The sequence below is a fragment of the Protobothrops mucrosquamatus genome, unplaced genomic scaffold (genome assembly GCF_001527695.2).
Source record: "Protobothrops mucrosquamatus isolate PMUCROS unplaced genomic scaffold, P.Mucros_1.0 scaffold3991, whole genome shotgun sequence".
NCBI lineage: Eukaryota > Metazoa > Chordata > Lepidosauria > Squamata > Viperidae > Protobothrops > Protobothrops mucrosquamatus.
Window position 1 is genome coordinate 45,477 of NW_015389929.1, and position 6,307 is coordinate 51,783.

The following is a 6,307-nucleotide window of genomic DNA, read 5'->3' on the forward strand; positions in this document are numbered from 1 at the left end:
TTTATTACTTGGTTTATTGTGGCAACCATCATCTTATTCTGTTGCCTAAATTTCTCTACATCCCTTTGCACATATACCTTTTGTGCCTTCTTTAACAAGTCATCTATACTTTTCCCTGTCCATTCCTCCAATTTTTGTAGTTTCTTACTTATATCCGGCCAGGATTTTACCACAAATTGTATTTTTACCAGAGGAATATTTGCTGGGTCCTCTGGATCAGTTCCAGAATACTTCCTCATTCCGTCTTTCAGTCTTTGGAGGAATGTAGCTGGAGATTCTTCTTTTTCTTGTTCTATCATTAAAGCTTTGCTCATGTTCTGTGCTTTTGGAACAGCTTCTCTTATTCCTCTTATCAATAATACTCTCATATCTTCCATGTTTTGTCTATCTGCAGCATTATTATTATCCCAATTTGGTCTTACTACAGGAAACTTTACATCTGCCAAAATTGCCCCCTGTGCTTGGGGATTATGTTCCCTAGTCCAGACCAAATGAGCTGCTCTTTGAATTAACTGTATTTCTTGTGCTGTAAATAACATGCTCTGTATCACTCCTAATTCATCCCATGTGTATATGTTTGCTCCTAACAACAGATCCAGTTGCTCTGCTACCCCTATTGGATCTTCTATCATGCTTTTCATTTCTTTCTTAAAGGCGCATAATTCAGATGCCTTTAAAGGCTCATGTACAAAACTGATACGGGCCTGTCCTTGGCCATCTACTCCATTGGGTACTTCTCTTAAAGGAAAAGCCTGTAGTGGTTTATCCTTAAAGGGAAAATTCTTTATATCTTTCTTCAATTGTTCCAATTCTTTTACTTATAGGGTCCACAGCTCCCTGGGCTTGTGTTACAGGAGCTGGTAGGGGTGGTGGAATAGGTATTTGTACATTTGTTGGTTGTGGTAGATTAGGATTATAAGGTGGGGGTAAATATTTCATGGATTTTTCATCATCTTCTTCTTCTTCTATTTCATTCTTCTCTTCTTGTTGTAAATATATTGAAGTTACTTTATGAGGGCTACGGCCCCTCATAGTCAAGGTGACCCATTTACCTGGGTTCCAAATTAAAGCATAGTCTAACTCATTGACTAATGATCTACATGTTTTCCTTGACACATACTCATATAAATTCTGACAAGCAAAATAGTAATTTGTTCCTAATCTAGGCCACTCTACTTTTTCATCTTCCCACCAGACAAAACAACACAAATTAACCATATCTTCCTTGGTTATGTTTATTTTACTAATTATTTCATTATACGGAGGTTTTCCCCAATTACTCAACAAAATCCCTAATGGACTTTCTTATCTATATTTAATTTGGGGTTCCTCCTTATTTTTCTCAAACACGTCTTTCCTGGAGTACTCCCTGTGTTGCCCATACTGGTTTACCGTCCTGTGTATTCTCACACAAGCCTACCCAGCCTTCCCACCGACTGCCTAGGCAGTGTATACTGGCCACCCCAGAACACTTACCTAGGTCCGTGCACGGAGTTGCCCAGTTCCCGGAAGCCAGCAACACACACACCGGTTCAATTCTTATCTCTGTCCAACATCAACTCTATGGGTTCACCAAGGAAAGCGTTGCTGCTCCTTTACCAACAAGATGACATAGACTGTCGAAATCGACAGGGCATGCCTTCCAAGTCACCTTCTGGATCTGGTGCAGACAAACGATCCCGGTCTTGAGCCCCACGTTGGGCGCCAAAACTGTTGGTAGAAATTCTAGCCCACTGAATAACACCAAACAGCAAGTTGAAATTAGACAGAGATTTATTGGATACAACGGTTTGCAAAGCGTGGTGGATTCCAAATAAATATTTGAATCACACCTAGTCACAACAAAGACACACATTATATACATTCTATCCCAACGCCTTGGCCCCTCCTCTGAGGTTACAATCTTATCAGAGCCGCCTAAACAAAATGCATTATCCCTGCCCCTTACTATTTTGCTTCACCTATTCCCTTATATGTACTTTATCATGAAATCCTATAGCTCAGTGTGGAAATCCTATAGCCTACATGCAGAACTCTTCCAAGGTACGTGTACATGTAGAAATTGTGTAGAAATCTTGCAGTCTACGTGTAGAAATTTTGTGTAGAAATCTTACTGTCTACGTGTAGAAATTTTACAGAGTACGTGTCACTTAACTTTACTTTTTTTATTCTAAAATTTTATTCCTAACAATTGTGAAAGGCAAAACTATCGATCCATCTGAGTCTCCCTTGAGCAGATGGAGAAGTTATACACTTTTCCCTCCTATCTGAACGATGATAGAACAAAAGTAACAGTACTGTAGAAAGTTATCATTTATTTATTTTTTTAGTTTAGACCTAGTTTCTAAAAGACTTCGTGCAAGGACGGCTAATTTCTGAATTCTTAGGGAACGGAGCCAAGTCCTTTACGAATGGGGCCTATATATTGCAAGCAATATGAGATGCTAGAATGAAATGCATTATTCCAGACTATAAATGGAAAAATCACATCTGTCAGTGCTTCTCTGTGTGTGTTTTAAATCACTCTGCAAATAGAAAAATGGCACAGCAGGCAAACTATCCTCCCTAATATAGTACATTTTGATATACAGGATGAATATTTCATGAGACAGCATTCCTTTATATTTATTTAGCTTTTTATTATAAAATTGATCCATGCTTTTCTGTTTGTAGAAATACTCAAGGTGGTTTACAATGATTTAGAACGGTTAAAATCAATACAATTTAAATCTGAATAAGTCATCTATCACTGAAACCCTTTACAGCAGCGGTCCCCAACCTTTCTGGCATCAAGGATCAGTTTCAGAAGAAAATTGTCTTCCACGGATTGGGGGGGGGGATGGTTTTGTGAGTATCCTACATCCCACGCATGTGTAGATGAAGCTTCACTTGCTCACCCACCACCTATATGGCCTGGTTGCTTAGAGGCCATGGACCGGTACCGGTCTGCAGCCAGAGGTTGGGGACCCTTGATTTACAGCTTAAAAACTTGGTGAAAAGATGCACTTTGCCATATTCTTCTTTGAGTAATGGGAGGGAGCAAAGCCACCTCTTTGAGAGGCCCTTTCTGTAGCATGACCACTCCACAACAGAAGGGCACGTACTAGTAGTCAAGCTTCTGGCAACAGAGACAATTTCAAATGGGCTTCTAAGTAACCTGTCAGGTTCATAACAGGAGAGGCAGTCCTGCAGTTATTCAAGCCTTAAGTCTGTTTTGGGGTTTGGTCAATACAAATAACCCTCAACTGATGATCCCAATTGGGACCAGAATTTCTGTTGCTAAGCAAGGTGGTTGTTAACTGATCTGTGTCTGTTTTTATGACTTTTGCCACAGCTGTTAAGCGAATCACTGCAGATGTTAAGTGAATCTGTCTTCCTTCATTGACTTTGTTTATAGAAAGCCAAATCCTTTCACAAGCCATGCAGATGTTGGAAGAAAATTCTTCATCATGGTTCAATCCAAGCCGGGGATAAACAACATGGCGACTGCTTTAGAAAGAAGGTTGCAGTTTATTGAAGAGGAGAGCCAAACAGAAAGATGGCTCTGGCAGAAAAGAGAGAGAGCACATGTAGGGAGTGGGTTTTTATACCCTCTGGAGCCTTTTGTTTGGAGTTGTTTCCTGTTCCTGTTTGAGGCTATTTCCTGTGTCATGTATTCTGACCTGAGTCTGGGTGTGCCCTTTGGCATCTGTGGGTTAATCCTATTATGTCCTGTCTTAGAGTTTGGGTGGGGTATGTAGATTTTAGGTCTCTTTGTCTTCCTAAGCTTCTAGCTTCGACCTTCCTGATGGTTTACATCTGCATTTCTAAAGAGCTGGTTTCTGCTTGGGGGAGGGAGACCTGGGGCTATTAAGAAAAATTGGGCATGCTTTTCTGCCTCTTTAAGATCCTTTGAGGAAATATATTTTCTTGCCCTTTTAATATTTCCTTCTCTGGGGGGCTGACTTCCCACACAGGTAAACCTCAGCAAGTGACCGTGTCATACAGCCACCGTTCACAGTTAGAACGATGATGAAAAAATAACTTTGTTATTTTTATAGCTTTGTGGAACATGATTTATGACTTAATGAGTGACGTGAAGTCACCAGTTTGATTTATTCAATAAACCACGGTTAAGCAAGAGAGAGGTTAATTTTACCTCTAAACATAGCCTTGGCTGTAGTCTCTTCACTGCCTGCCTTATGGAATATTCATTTCCTCTTCTAATTTAAAAATCAGGATGGCATAAAAACCACTCATTTAAAAATCAAACTAGGGAGGGAGCTTGTTTTGCAGACAAGCATATATTTCAGTCAACAGCTGCTGGTGGTGAGATAAAAAGCTGTGTACCTCATGTGGGAAGTCAGAGCCCCAGAGAATGAAATATTAAAAAGGCAGAAAAATATATTTCCTCAAAAGTATTTTAAAAGCAGAAACCAACCTTGCCCCCAAGTCTCTGTCCCAAGCAGAAGCCAGCCCTATACAAATGCAAATGTAAAACCATCAGAAAGTTGGAGCCAGAGAACTCAAGAAGACAAAGAGACTTAAAATCTGCATACCCCACCCAAACTCTAGGAGTCATTAGCCCCATCACCAGGGAAGCAGGATACGATAATAGGATTAAACCACAGATATCAAGGCCTAGAAAAACACTCAGATTCAGTTCAAAGTTCATGCCACAGGAACAGGAAACTATTCCAAACAAGGCTAGAGAGGGTATAAAAACCTACTGCCCGTGTGCTCACCCCCTTCTTTTCTCTGGTCTTTCCTGCAAGAACCATCTTTCTGCCTCTTCAATAAACTGTAACCTTCTTCCCAAAGCAGTCGCCATGTTGCTTATTTATTCCCGGCTTGGATGAACCAGGATGAAGACTTTAATCCAACAATTTGGCACCCCAGAGATGGGACTCGAAGCTAACCTCTCCAATGGACTGAGACTGGTAAGCCCCATCTTGCCGGCAGCAGACCCCCTTGTGTCTGTGGATGGGTTTCCCAGGCCTTACCCATGTGGAGCCAGGGTAGTAAAGGGAGTTTTGAGACTTTGAGCTCAAGGGCTGCTTTGGAAAGAAGGTGAAGGTGAGTACCTCTAACTTTTAAGTTTAAAGCCCAGGGGAAACAAAGAAAATGTGTGTGTGTGTGTGTGTGTGTGTGTGTGTGTGAGTGAGAAGACCCTTTTTTCCCAATCACAGTTGGATTTTGCTCCTTCAGGTCTTTCCTATTCGCAGAAAGGATCTGTTTAATTGGCAGAACCTGGAAAGCATGGGGGTTTGGTCAGAGTGCAGAACCTTTTGTTAGGGAAAAGGGAGAGGTTGTGTGAAAATGAAATGGAATGAGTGAATGAAAGAATTGGATTTGGGCAACTAGCTGGTAAGGCCCTGTAAGCAAAGCAAAGCAAAGTTAGGAAATGAAGCCCCGGGCTAGGACCGTCCCTTACCTCTGGAAAGCAAGCAGAGGTCGTCCCAGACATTTGAAGTCTGCAAACAGTGGTGGTGAAAAGTGAAGGTAAAGCCAGTAAGAGTGTCCCGTACCTTCTGCAGGGGAGCAGAAGTGTCCTCGACAGACTCATTTTTTGGTCTAAAACCATGGTGGTAGATCCCTAAAGGAGCGTCCCAGTACTCTGTGAGGGATCCAGAGTGCTCCATGGGTCCCTTTTTGACCCAAAACTGTGGTGGTAGGCAGAAGTCTCACTAGGAGGCTTCAGTGCGCCAGACCCGATAGAACCAAAGTGAACCCCTGCATATAAGGGAATCATGGGGTGTTCTAGTTCGAGGGTCGAGATAGGCTCCCCAGTGTAAAGCTTGCTTGAGGCCTGGGACGGGAATCAGCTACCCATTCAGGCAGGTATGAAGAAAGAGATAGGTAGAGAAACTATAAGTAAAAAAAATAATAGACTTTGCTTAGGGCTTTGCTGGGAAACCAATTTGGCTAAATAAAGGTACTTAAAGGGAAAATAAGAAATAGTGATTCTCTCTCTCTCTCTTCTCTCTATGCAACCACGTGGTATGTTTAAGATCTGTGCCTATCTGAAACTTATGGTGGGAATGACTAGGATGTGTAAAACTAAGACTTCTGTTTCCTTTCCTGTTCTCTTGTCTTTGTGTATATATGTTTGTCAAAGTCTGTGTGTGAGAGGTAAATGTGACTGTTAACTGTTTCAAATCCAAAGAAAAAAGAATTTTAAATTCTGCCTGAAATTCTGCTTAAAATAAAATACTTCACTCTGTTTGTCTGGCCAACAAACAGAGTGAAGAAAAAAAATGTGTTTGTTTGTTTGTTTGTTTGTTTTTCTTCTCCCTTTCTCTCTGTGTACTCTTAAGAACAGCCCAAA